Genomic DNA, 14,480 nt, shown 5'->3' with positions numbered 1-14,480 from the left:
GTTCGGTCTCACTCAGTCTTCAGAATGCAGGCTCAATGCCAGCATATAACACACATGACCTCTAGTCCAGTTTTTGATAGGCTCCTGGCTCTCCTCTGAGATCTAGTGAACTCAGTTCCCACTGTCAGCATCTGTGTGTGTGTGTGTGTGTGTGTGTGTGTGTGTGTGTGTGTGGTGTTGTGTGCGCGGGTGTGTTGTGTGTATGTGTGTGTTGTGTGTGCGTGTGTGTGTGGTGTTGTGTGTGTGTGCGGGTATGTTGTGTGTGTGTGTGTGTGGTGTTGTGTGTGCGGGTGTGTGTGTTGTGTGTGTGTGGTGTGTGTGGTGTGTGTGTGTGTGGTGTGTGCGGGTGTGTTGTGTGTGGTGTTGTGTGTGCGGGTGTGTTGTGTGTGTGTGTGTGGTGTTGTGTGTGCGGGTGTGTTGTGTGTGCATGGGTGTGTGTGCTTTCCCATGCAGGCACATATTATGGAGTCTAGGAGTTGGTGGGATATTGTCTAAGTTGCATCTCCGCTGTTTGTTTTGTTTTCATAGAGCGGATCGCTCACAGACCTTAGCAGTTTGGGCTAGACCAGCTAGTGAGAGAGTCCCAGAATCCACTTGTCTCTGCCCCCAAGCACTGTGGTTACAGATGTGTGTGTTCATGTCTGACTTTGACATGGCTTCAGATCCACGTGTTTGAGCGTCTCCCCACCTCCTACGGCCTGCGTTTCCATCAGCATCCTGGTCTTCAAAACATCCAAGAGAATGGCCCACTGAGCTGTTTACAGCATTCCGGGGCTTCTCTAGCTGCACCCTCAAACTTCTATATTCCTTCCCCAAGCCATCTCCAATGGCCTACAAAACACAGGGTCAATTTATTACAGCAGTAGCCACACTGCTCAGTAACAGTTTTTTAGGGTGTGTGTGTGTGTGTATGTGTGTGTGTGTGTGTTTAAAGTTATCACGTAGCCTTGACTGACTTGGAACTCGTGGCATAGATCAGCCTAGCCTCAAACTCATAAAAACCTGCCTGCTTCTGTCTCCCAAATGCTGGGATTGAAGGTACGTGACATTCTGCCCTGCCTCAGCAGCAATTGTCAAAGTTGGCGATTTTGTCATTTCTGCGACAAGAGAAACTTTAACCCATGGGTATGATAGTGGCACAAATGTCATGGGGGTAACCAACCACTTTTCCAAAACATTGGATTTGAGCCCCCACCCCACAGGAGAAAACGCATATCTGCACATGTCTGGCACTGCAAACCTGGCCAAGAATCCCTGCTCAGAAAGCTCACAAGTCCCAGAGGTAAACCTGCTACTATTATTTTGCCAAATATACAGAGCATCAAAATGCCTTTTATCATTTATTTATTTGTTTGTTTGTTTTTGAGATAGGGTTTCTCTGTGTAGCCTTGGCTGTCCTGGAACTAGCTCTGTAGACCAGGCTGACCTCAAACTCACAGAGATCCACCTGACTCTGCCTCCCAAGGACTGGTATTAAAAGCATGCACCACCACCGCCCAGCCCAAATTGCTTTTATTTCCTATCTCTCCACTCACAGATAAATAAGGTTTTCAAAACTCACAGAAGACGTTTCACCATACAGTAGACAGTGGCTAACACGGGAACTCAGAACTGTTCAAAACGTAGAGAGAGTCCGTGTTTCTGGGGTGCACAGCCACAAGTGAGACCGCTCTACCACACCCACTACTCCAAGGCTCTTAGACCATCCAGCAAAGATTCTAAGTCAGAGACTGGGGAGAACCAGCGTGAAGCAGTGTCTTCGGGATAAGACAGAACTGCTGTACCCATGAACGCATAGCCGGCGTGACTGTCTGCACCGCATCTGCACCAGATCAAGCGAGTCAATATTCCGTGTCCTGGTGGAATGGAAAAGACTCATGAATTCCCACCCCTGGCTGAGGAACAACTGATAGCTGATGGCTTCCGGGCAAGAGAGAGTCCATTTTCTTTGAGAGTGTGGTCCCTGCTAGGTTGGTCATGCTCCGGTGGATGGCCCCGAACCCAGAAGTATATGAACAACACAAATTGGAGTTAACGAAATATAAGGTTTTTAAAAAGAGAAAAAGTAGCTACAGGGAGAAAAGGTGATGTGGGATCTCCCTCTGTATGCTGTGATTACCATTAATGACTAAAGAAACTGTCTTGGGCCTGCGCAGGGGATAGAGGTAGGCAGAGAAAGCTAGGCTGAACACTGGGAGAAAAGAGGTGGAATCAGAGAGAAGCCATGGAGCCGCTGCTGGAGACAGATGTGTGAAACTTTGCTGGTAGTCCACGACCTCATGGTGATGCACAGATTAATGGAGATGGGTTAAATTAAGATGTAAGAGTTAGCCAATAAGAAGCTAGAGCTAATGGGCCAAGCAGAGATTTAAATAATACAGTTTTTAGATTGTTATTCAGGGCTAAGCGGCCAGGAACCAACAAGCAGCCTCCTTACAACAGAAAGGTTTGTTTGAGCTCACCACTCAGGGGCGTACACTCCATCGTGGTGGGGAAGCATGGTGGGTGGTGCAGCTCCCGTTCTGCCAACACAAGACAATTTGCTCACGTCTCAGTGGACCAGGAAGTAGAGAAAACAGAATGCCGGTGTCCCAGCCAGTGATTTTTTTTTATTGTTGTTATTTTGAGAAAGAATTTTCTTAATATATCTCATGCTAAATTATTAATTTTTTTTTAACTCATCACATAGCCCAGATTGCCCTCAAACTTCAGATCCTCTTGACTTGGTCTTTTGAGTTCTAGGATTACAGACTTTGCGTTGTCCTGTCTCTTGAAGTCTCTCTTGGCACCAGCTTTTCCACGTGCCGAGTTTCTCCATGCTGATATCTGTACACTCTTCACGTAATGATCCAGGCTTTTTTCCCCTATCTCAAGCCTTGACCTAATCCTTCCCTCCCTCCCTCCCTCCCTCCCTCCCTTCTCCTCCTTTTCCTTCTCCTCCTCCTCCTTCTTCTTCCTCTCTCTCTCTCTCTCTCTCTCTCTCTCTCTCTCTCTCTCTCTCTCTCTCTCTCTCCTCTTTCTCTCTTCATATAGGATTAATATCCACAGGTTCTGGGGATTAGGATATAGACATTTGGTGGGTGACTGATCTTTCCTACCCCATCATATTACGCTTGAAAGAGAATGCCCTATTGACTGCGCTTCTTGACATTATTGCATGTTTGCTGTGGAGACATGTCCTCATGTCTCCAAATTTCCCTAATATTAAACACGTCACCTTCCCCCCTCTTGGCTCAGCAAATCTCTACTTCCTTTCTTTTTTTTTTTTGCCAGACAGACACATCATTTTCTCCATAGCCCCCTTCAGGGCTATCTTTGACCTTACAAGCTCCTTCCTTTCCCTGACACCACCCACGCACCCACCCTTCTCATGAGTCACCAAATCTCAGTCCCACAGTCCCAGAGCAGAAGGGAAACTTCTCGTTTCCCTCCTCACTTCCTAGGGATGAGGCTAAGTCCTAGAGAGGCAGAGATGTGCCCTGGCTGCTCAGGGCAAGGCAGGACAACAGTCCAGGTCCCCGCCACCTACTCCACCTACCACGCTGGCCATGCAGGTGACAGAGGACGACGCTCCCTCCATTGCTAGTGCCAGCTCTGCTGCCCCCTTCAGAACCTTTCCTTGGGCTCTTCTGGGGAAACTACAGAAGCCTCCCAGCTGACTGTCCAGGCTTCCTCCGACCCAGTCCTTCAACTCTCTGCATCTTGACCTCCTTTTGGGAAACGAACTCAGTAGCTCCCATTGACGGAAATGCAGGACCGCCTGTTGGGTGAACCTCTCTTGAGCATGCTGTGCTGTGCTAACTGTTGGGAGATGAACCAGATGCAGGCCTAGCCTTCAGCCACAGCCTGCTGCATCTTCTGCTGAGGCCTGGCATTCATGTTTCTCCCCTGCTTTTCCTGCCACCCACACAAACCCTCTGCAGCCCCACAAGGCCTGCGTCCACCACAACTAAACGTCTCCATTTTTAGGGTGCTGTGCTGGGTAATCAGAATGCCCTGCCCTTCCTAACCCCTAGAACCCTGTGTAGTCTGTCCCTGCCTGGGAGGCCTGTCCTGGCCTCCTCTCTAGGCCCTGAATAGAACCCCTCCTTGTGTGGTCCCCATTCCTCTGCAGCAGAGTGATGTCCTGTTTTCTGTCTTGGGCTGACTGGAGGAAGCTTTAGCAGCTGCCTTTGATACTTTTGGTGTGTGTGTCTGTATCTGTGTGTTTGTGTGTTTCTGTGTGAGTGTCTGTGTGTGTGTGTCTGTGTGTGTCTCTCTCTGTGTCTGTATCCGTGTGTTTGTGTGTGTATGTGTGTGTAAACCTACACTCCCTTCTCTTTCCTTCTACACTAATTTTTTGTCTTTGCTACTTCTCCTAGTTTCTGATTTTCATTCCAACCAGCAAAGCCTTCTAAAGACATACATGTACTTATCTTTAATATTTGTTATTAGTTACTTGAGAATTTAGTACACTACCCCCTTCCCTATTCACCCAACTTTTTTTTTTTCGAGACAGGGTTTCTCTGTAGCTTTGGAACCTGTCCTGGAACTAGCTCTTGTAGACCAGGCTGGCCTCGAACTCACAGAGATCCACCTGCCTCTGCCTCCTGAGTGCTGGGATTAAAGGCGTGCACCACCACCGCCCCACTGTTCTTTATTTAATCCTTTAAAACCAGTTTGTAACAGCTGCCCATATCTTCTTGGCTGTGTAGCCTTCCACTGGAACACAGCTGACTCGTGGGGTGGGGGCACACAAGGCAGGCCTTTCATTTTGCCAGACTTTGCTGCTGAAGTCGCCAGGCCCCGGTCCACACAGGGGATATGTTTGCTATTTTTGTGGAGTATACTTTTTGTACGTGGAATTATCTTGCTTACTATCTTAGTTAGCTTTAAAAATGTTTTTATTGTTTTATTTTTATTTTATTTTGTAAATACTTTATTTACTTTTATTTCATGTGCATTTGTGTTTTTGCCTGCATGTATGTCTGTGTGAAGGTGTTGGATTGCTTGAAACTGAAGTCACAGGACTTCATGAGCTGCCATGTGGGTGCTGAGAATTGAACCCAGGTCCCCTGAAAGAGCAGCCAGTACTCTTACTGCTGATCCATCTTTCCAGCCCCATATTATTTTTAATCATGTGAATATTGTGCGTGAGTGTCTGTGTGTGTGTGTGTGCTTGCGTGCACTCATGCGTGTGTGTGTGTGTGTGTGCTTGCGTGCACTCATGCGTGTGTGTGTGTGTGTGTGTGTGCGTGCATGTGTGTATGTATGTGTGTGTAGGTACCTGAGGAGGTCAAAGGCTTCAGAGTCCCTGGATTACAGATGGCTGAGAGCTACCTGACATGGGTGCTTGGAAACCATGTGGGTCCTCTGGAAGAACAACAGGTGTTCTTAACTGCTGAGCCATCTCTCCAGACCCCTGTCCTCCTTAGCATTAATTGTCAGCTTGACACAGTTTGGAGTCAGCTGACAGGAAAGCCCCAGCTGAGTAATTGCCTAGATCAGATTGGCCTGTGGGTGCGTCTGATGAGAGACTGTCTTGGTTGTTAATGGACACATGAGGGCCTAACCTGCTGTAGACAACACCAAACACCGTCTCTAGGCAAGTGGTCCTGAGCTAGCTGAGGCTGAGGAAGCAGGGTGAGCCTTCAAGTTCCTGCTGTGACTTCCCTCAGCGACGGGCTCTGTGACCTGAAAGTGTAAACCAGATAAATCCTTCCCTCCCTCTCATTGCTTCTGGCCAGAGCATTTTATCATAACAACAGAAAGAGAAGTAGAGCTTGTCAGAAATGTGTGTAGGTTCTGTAGCATCCAGAAGGTCATCACTAAGTCTGAGAAAGGGAAGTAGGCTCGTCAGAACTGTGTGTAGGTTCTGTAGCGTCCAGAAGGTCATCACTACGTCTGAGAATCTGGAAAAAGGAAATAAGACTTCCTTGGTTGTCATGTTTAGCAAGCAAAAGCACGGACACTGGACCAAGAAGTAGCCCAGCAGTGTAGTGTTGCCTTACAGTGCACAATGCCCTGGGTTCCTTCGCTAGTACCATCAAAACGGGAAAAACACGGAAAGTTTATTCCCTTAGAATTTCAGGTGAACAAAATACTTTTTTTTTAGTGCAAGTATATCCTGTGAAATATTTGGAACATGTTGTACCAAGAAATCATTAACTATTCATGTGGAATTCAAACGAAGTGGAGAACCCTGTATTGTATCGGAAAACCCTTAGAAAACCCAACTTTATGGGCTGGAGAGATGGCTCAGAGGTAAAGAGCATTGCCTGCTCTTCCAAAGGTCCTGAGTTCAATTCCCAGCAACCACATGGTGGCTCACAACCATCTGTAATGAGGTCTGGTTCTCTCCAGGCATACACTCAGACAGAAAACCCAACTTTAAAATTATTAGCACACAGGGGTCAGAACAAGGAAGCGGAAGTCACCTTAAGTCAAAACAAGCCCTTCAGCAAGGTCGCATCATAATCATAGCGTAAGAAAAGTACATTTACAAAAACACTTCTAATTTTCTCTTGTATTGTAAGAATGTGTCAATTGGGGTGAACCGGAAGGTCAAAGAGACAAACTAACCCTGGAATAATGGATTTCAGGGCTGGCTCAGCATGGACCTGAGTCTCACTGTCTTTGGGTTGCTATCATAGACTTCCTTTAATTGTGCACCTCGTAAGCTTTTGTGACTTACTGCAGAGGCTGGGAGTCCAAGACTGGAGTGCCAGCATGGTGAAGCCCCTCTTTCCAATGCGAGATAGCCAACTTCTCGCTGTGTTCTTACACAGCGAGTGTCTTTGTTTGGATTTCTGTTGCTGTGAAGAGACACCATGACCTCGTCAACTTTATTTGTTTGTTTGCTGTTTAGACAGGGTTTCTCAGTGTAACACTCCTGGCTGTCCTGGAACCCACTTTGTAGACCAGACTGGCCTCGAACTCATTGAGATCTGCCTTCCTCTGCCTCCCAAGTGCTAGGCTTAAAGGCGTGCGCCACCAGTGCCTGACAACCACAGCAAACAAATCTTATAAGGGAAAACTATTAATTGGGCCTGGCTTACAGTTTCAGAGGTTTGGTCCAATTATCCTTCTAATGGGAAAGATGGTGGCATGCAGGCAGACATGGTACTGAAGAAGGAGCTGAGAAGCTGGAGAAGGAGTTCTGCCTTGTGATCTGTAGGCAGGAGAAAGAGACTCTGTGCCACCCTGGGCATAGCTTGAGCCCTGAAGACCTCAAGCCCCGCCTACAACAGTGACAAACTGCCTCTAACAAGGCCACACCTATTAGGAATATTTCCTAACGCGAGCTCTCTGCCAACGCAAAAATCCCAATCAAGCCAAATCAAAATAAGCCAAATTAAGAAATATCCAGGTTTAATGGGAGTTCTATACTCTCGGGAGGTCCCCCAGGGGGAACCGGGAAGCCGCAGAAACATGACCCCCCCCAAGGGAGACCTTTTGGTGTTCCTCTTTTGGGAGATCACTTAAATACCCTGGGGAGTGGTCCTGACTCCATCCCCAGGGAGGGGTCAGGACCTGGCCTGCTGGGATTTGGAGTCCAGACCAGGCCTGGGGGCCTACGCTCCCAACTTGACAACACCTACTCCAACAAGGCCACACCTCCTAGTAGTGACACTCCCTAAGGGTCCATTATTCAAACCACCACAATGAGGAAAAAGATAAAGAAAGAAACCAATTTTGAATGTTGAGGGCTATAAGGGTTGTCCAGCAAATCCACAGTTTGTGTTTACACAGAACGCGTGCTGCAGTTTGCCTTCCCACGCCTCCTGGGAGCAAAGGGAAAAAAAAAATCTATGAACATTTGTGTTCAGTCCTGGATGTGTATGTATCTATGAACATATGTGTTCAGTCCTGGTATGTGTATGTGGTGGGTGCACAGGGGGCTCAATGGCATTGGGGTCCCCTTCACACCATTTTCTCTGTCAGCTTGGGTAATTACTATGAGCGTAGCCCATGCTTGCTTGCTGAGTCACTGATGGTGACACTCAAAATCAGTTTTATTCCAACTAAATTAACACTTTGAAACATACATGGTGACCTTTAGTCCCAGCACTCAGGAAACAGAAGCAGGGAGATCTCCATGAGCTCAAGGCCAGCCTGGTCTACGTGGTGAGTTCCATACCCTTGGAGTTTCATAGTGAAACCCTGTCTTAAAAGAAAAGGAAGCCAGGCAATGGTGGTGCACACCTTTAATCCCAGCACTTGGGAGGCAGAGGAAGGCAGATCTCAGTGAGTTCGAGGCCAGCCCAGTCTACAGAGCAAGTTTCATGACAGTCAGGACTGTTACACAGAGAAACCTTGTCTCTAAAGACAAAAACAAAAGCGGGGGGGGAGATCACTTTGCATTTTTACATCTCTATTTTAACGAATGGCATTGCCCACTTCTCTGGGGTAGAAGTGAACAGTACAATTTTACCCAGCGCTTCTTGGGGGCTTCTGCTACCTAAGGCAATGCCTGTGGTGGCACCCTGCCCCAGCTCCAGAGGTAAAGACACAGCCTTAGGTTCCATAAGCCCTTTCTCCCAGCCACACAGCCAGGAGGGGACACAGTTGAGACTCGGCTGTGCCTACCTGAGGCCTGCCTGAGCTCTCTCACCACCTTGAAATGTCAACAAATCCTTTGGCAGTGAATAAGCTTGAGACACTCCAGATAAGAAATCCAAATATCGCGGAGGAAAAACTTGACGTCACCACCCCCTTCCCACCCAGATCCTTGCATAGAAACCTAATTAGGGCCAAAGCCACTTCACAGCCGGGGCTGCTCAGGTGAAACAGAACGTTCTCGCATTTGCATTTTGTAGCTCTCTGAATTACCGTTTAAAATATTTTCCCCAGGCTACAGGCCAGGCCCCGGAATCAGAGGTGTGTGTTAAGAGTCCAGACTAACGCTGAAGGAGCCACAGGGGAAGTAGGAGGGAAGCGATTTTTGCCACCTGCCATCAGAGCAGTGGGGGCTCTACAGGCTGGAACTGAAAACTCCCTGGGCGCTTCATTCAAATGTGATTGTCTCAGCTCCTGCCCGGGGAACAGCCCAGGCCTGAGGGCTAACCACCCAGTGACTCACACCCAGAGACTGGCCGTTCAGTCAAAGAGTACTTCTGTAATTAGACTTTGTGACCAATGTGTCCAGCCACGAGGCTAAGTCATGAGGCCTCGTGGCTACTGTTAGCTTCCTGGCTAAAGGGGGCCTCCCTGCTGACCATCAGGGAACCTGGCTTCTGCCATGATGTTATTACGGTAGCTGGACCATCAGCTAATCCACAGCCGTGATATGCTGTTCTCAGGGCTTCTTACTATTTTCATTCAGAAACAAGGACACCAAGTGAGCCACCAAGGACCCAGAAGGGTCTCAGCTTGAACCCAAGCTCCCTCTCGCCGACTTAGTGTTCTCCCCACGGGCGGTGCTGAGGCCTGAGCTCAGGAACACAGGAAAACAGGCTGGTTGACTCCTCACAGCACCCCCATCCAACAAAACCACGGGGAGCCTGCACCTTACTCCCTCAGGGCCCCTGTAGGTACCTGGTTGGTTGGTTGGTTGGTTGGTTGGCTGGCTGGGGAGGATGGTGACCCAGAAAATCCAAAGGCACAGTGTCAAATGGCAGAGCAAATGTGCCAGCAAAGATCCAAGCTGGATTGTGACTTCATGCATTGGGCACCTGCTGTTCCCCCAGTTGCTGCTGCCCTGGGTCAGTCTGTGCCCATCCACAACTCAACCCCAAACATTACTCTGTTCTCACCAACATGGAGTATCATTATTGTTAAGTAAAAAATAAGAAGAAAAGAGGCAGCTCCGCCAGCGCTCGAAATCCAATTAGGTCAAATCAAACCAAATCAAAATGCCCATCGTTTTATTAAGTATGACGTTCTTGGGTGGCCCAGGGCATGGCAGGGAGACAGGAAAGCAGGGAGCCCATGCAGACCCGAAAACCATGTGCTTCTCCTCAGAGAGCACACTTAAATACCCCGTGGGAGTGACCTGACCCAGGGGTCAGGACCTGGCATGCTGGGATTTGGAGTGCAGACCAAAGCAATTCCCAGGTCAGGGAGGCTGGGATGGATGCCAGGGACTAGGGACTACGCTCCCAACTTAACAATTATTGCTTAAAATACAAGAGATAGCCAGTGTTTTATATGTAATTTATTTAGCAAATTAATGTTTTTATTTATAAGCTTTAATCTAATTGCGTAATTTATTATTTATTTATTTTTGGTTTTTCAAGCCCAGGTTTCTACATGTAGCCCAGGCTATTCTGGAACTTGCTCTGTACACCAGGCTAGCCTTGAACTCGGAGATCTGCCTGTCTCTGCCTTCCAAGTGCTAGGATTGAAAGCGTGTGCCACCGCTGCCTGGTGTAACTCCTTTTTTATTTATGGCGCTGAAGATAAAACTCATCAAGGTTGTAACTGGGTCACGGCAGTGGGACCCTCATGAATAGGACCGGTGCCGCCATAAGGACCCGGGACCCCAGAGGGGATGGAGAGATGCGTGGAGTTTAAAAGCCTATAATAGAAAAGACTCAAGTTTGGTTCCCAGCTGCCTTGATTACCTGTGACTCTGGCTCCAGGGGACGCTGCGACATCTCTAGATGCCTCCATGGGCATCTGCAAGCACATACACATTACCCCCCCCCATATACAGAGTTAAAAGTAGAGATTTTAAAAAATTTTAACTTACAATAAATAAATAAAAGACCCCAGAGAGCTAGGCATTACCTATAAACCAGAAAGTAGAGGCTGATCAGACACCAGATACCAAATACCAACACTTGCCCGGCAAACCCTCTAGAACTGAGCTACATTCTAAGAGCCAAAATATGTATATCTACACAGAAAAATATAAAATGGGGTCATGTATGTGTTTTGTAGCCCTCATTTACACTCTCTATATAATGATTATACTTTACATCAGTAAGAACAGATTAGTATAATTGTTTTAATTTTTATTTTTGTTATTTATGTGCGTTAGTGTTTTGCCTGCTTGGATGTCTGTATGAGGGTATCGGGTATCCCAGAACTGGAGTTACAGATAATTGTGAACTGCCCTGTGGGTGCTGGGAATTGAATCTGGATTCTCTGGGAGAACAGCCAATGCTCTTAACCGCTAAGCCATCTCTCAGCCCACTATATAATTTTTTAAAAGTGAATAGGTTTTTGAAAATATGAAACTAATGAATGCTGACTGCAGAAGAAATATAAAATAATAATAAAATACAAATGAAATGCATAGAAATGCCACCTTTTAGACAGATACTTTAGCAAACATGCATCTATATCCATGTTTTTACATACATAGTATCAAAGTTATATAGTGTTCTGAAATTAAAAAATTCTTTTCAAGCCAGACATGGCGGCACATACCTGTAATCCCTTCATTCAGGGAGGCTGAAATCAAAGGGTCCTAACTTATGCCAGCCAGGCTAGATAGCAAGATGCTGTCTCAAATAGCCAAACCAGAACAAAACAAAACTTAGAGACCTTGGGGACAGTTTTCTGTGTGACTGCAGTGTGGAATTAGTCTTTCGAATGTCTGCAGAACCTTTTGTGACATTAGGACTTGATTGGATTTCTTTGCCACGTGATCATTGTCTAGTTCTCAGAATTGTAAACAGGGCTGCAGCGAACATCCTTAATCTCCAGAGCATTGTTCTCTCTGAGGTAAGAAGTAAACTGAAAAAACAAAAGTAAAATGTGTGATTGGTAAAGTCTCATGATGTCCCAATTTTGTTTAAAAAAAAAAAAAGGAAAATTTTTCTGGGCAGACATACCGGGGGGCGATTTTGATTGTTCTTTAACTTGCTTCTGTCCTCTTCTAGAATGCCTTACGGTCTTCCTTCAGGTTGTTGGCTAAAGTAGAGTTTCCTACATTGCACAAGAAATATGCTTTTAAAGCATGCTAATGTCACATCTGGTGACATGCCTTCTGGTTTCCTCTCCATCACGTTTGTTTCCATTCCCTGACCCAGGGTGCTCAGAACCTGCAGCCAGTGTCTGATGTATGTAGCAAAGAGAGACAACCCCCCCTCCCGCCCACGCCCCAGATATTTGATGGGGGTGTTGAAGACTGTCCAGAGAGTGAGTTTGACAAGGTGTGGTGGTTCGTGGCATTAAGACAGCCTCTTCAGATCGTATGGCAAGCAAGGCAGACCCAGGTACCACATCCCTGGGGCTAATTGGTTTTCAGCTTGTGAGGGAGATGGTTTAACGTGCCCTGGGAGGAAGAGGAGAAGGTTGGCGTTCTGCTTCCAGGCAGGTGCTACCGTCTGAACTGGCTCTCCACTCACCTGGCCAACAGGAAGCTAACTGTTGCTGGGCAACAGGTTTCCCCCGCCCCCAAGAGTCCGAAAGGACACGGAGGACGTGTTGTGCCATGTTTCCATAGAGGTCACAGAGAGAGTGGGTGGCTACGTTGTGCTTGCTGAGTGCTAAGACACTTCCTCTTTCATCTGTGCGCCTCGGTCAGGCAAACACCTTCCCATTCCACCTTAGAGACAGCCAAAAAGGGGAACCCAAACAAAACACTGAACATTCAGAGGAGCTGTGTAGTAGGGGACACTGTGCTGTCATCTGAGCCGCAGCTGGGAAAGTCACTGGGGGAACCGTTGGCATCTTCCTGCCGTCACAGGGGAAACTGCGCTGACGCTTGCTGCACCCGCCCATCCATACAACAAACCACTAACTTTTCCTTTCCTTCTGTTCGCTTTGTTTCGGGAGGCAGGTTCTTGTTATACAGCCTAGGCTGGCCTTGAACTTGGTGTGTGTAGCTCAGGCTAAGCTCAAGCTCCTCCTGCCTCAGTCTAGGAGGTGACATTCTGAAAGTAACAATAATGGCTGCCTTCATTCAATTTGGGTTGCTGTATTCATAAACAGTATGTACGTTTATTTTTCCAAATTTATATAGAGATTACAGACTCGTATGTGTATGTGGGTGTGTCTACGTGTGTACATCGGATGGCAACAGGATTTAGAAACTGTCAGAAGCACAGAAAACAAGGCATCAAAGGAGGCCAGGAGGCCACAGCACACAGGGCTCCCGACTGCTTAGCAATCTGAGCTTGCCCGCTGATAAGCATCTATTTTGCTCCAGTAAACAAAAGCTGCAGCAGAACCATAACACTTGTTCCGGGAAACGGTAACTGCAGTCACGTCATAAATAATAAAGGGGAGAAAAAAAACCCTCTTTTAACTTAATGGACTAAAAGATACCTTGCTTTTCATTTTTACTAATGGCCCTTCTCCCCGGGCACTCCCAGGGCTGGCCCATTATGGAAGAATCTGACTTTGGCTTGCAAGTAGGGCACGGTCCCAGACATGAGCTGTAAGCTAGCTGTTTGGGACAAAAACAGTGTTGTGCTGGGTTCTGTAGTTCCTCTGCATGAGGCAGTGTGGCCCCTGTGGGCTCGAGTTCTAGGCTTCAGAGGGCAGGTTCCCGGCAGAGAAGGGAGGAGACAGGTCAACTCCAGGTCTTTTACGCATGGCCTTCCTTTTGAGCATAAGGAAAACATAGGTTAAGATGATTTTTTTTTATCAATTATCTTCTATGATCTTGCCTCCTGGTAGGGTTCTATTTCCTGTATTGTAACACCCTCCCCTTATCTGCTGTCCTCTCCTCTAGGCTGCTGCCCTGCTTGGGTCGTCTGTAACCCTAAATTACCCACCTGTTCCTGCTTCCTGACCAAGCAAACTTTCGTTTCCTCAGGGCAGTGGAAATCGGCTACCATCCTGAGAAAAAGGAAAACACAGCAAGCATGAATTCATAGCAGGGAGTGGATGGCTAAGAACCCCTTAATCCTCGTAGTGCAGTCTCAGGCTTAACTAGGTTAGCTAGCTGGGTGTGGCATGTCTGGAGCGCCAGTACAAAGGAGGCATAGGCAGGAGACTGCCTTGAGTTCGAGGCCCACCTGGGTTTTCTGGTAAGTTCCCAGTCAGTCTGAGCTTCAGAATAGCAGCCCGACTCAAAGAATAACAAAAAATAAAAAAACAAATAAATAAAAATCAAAATCACAAACTATGTTGGTTGTGAGACTTGAAAGTTGTGTGGCAGGACGGGATGAAAAGTAGGGAGATAGGGGGTGCTGGAGAGACCGCTCAGCAGTTCAGAGTGCCTACTGTTCTCACAAACAACCTACATCAATCAGTTAACAACTACCTTTAACTCCAACTCCATGGGATTGGACGCCCTCTTGTGGCCTCCACAGGTACCTGCATGCACGTGCACATATCTACTTACAGGGACACACATACCTACCCACCTACACATAACCAAACCAAAACAAACAAACAAAAAAAAAACGCAAGGATTTCAGACTCAGACTTCTGGGCCAGTGAGACAGCTCAGAAAGTAAAGGTGCTTTCTGTGCATGTCTGAAGACCCGAGTTTGATGCCTGGAACCCACCACAGAAGGAGCGAATCATTTCTTTTGACCTCCAGCTTAAGCCAGAGGCAACCATCACACTGTGTCCACAGTAAGGAAGGAGAGAGCTAT

This window comes from Microtus pennsylvanicus, chromosome 11, assembly GCF_037038515.1.
Source record: "Microtus pennsylvanicus isolate mMicPen1 chromosome 11, mMicPen1.hap1, whole genome shotgun sequence".
NCBI classification, from domain to species: domain Eukaryota; kingdom Metazoa; phylum Chordata; class Mammalia; order Rodentia; family Cricetidae; genus Microtus; species Microtus pennsylvanicus.
Note: the sequence above shows the minus strand (reverse complement) of the source record.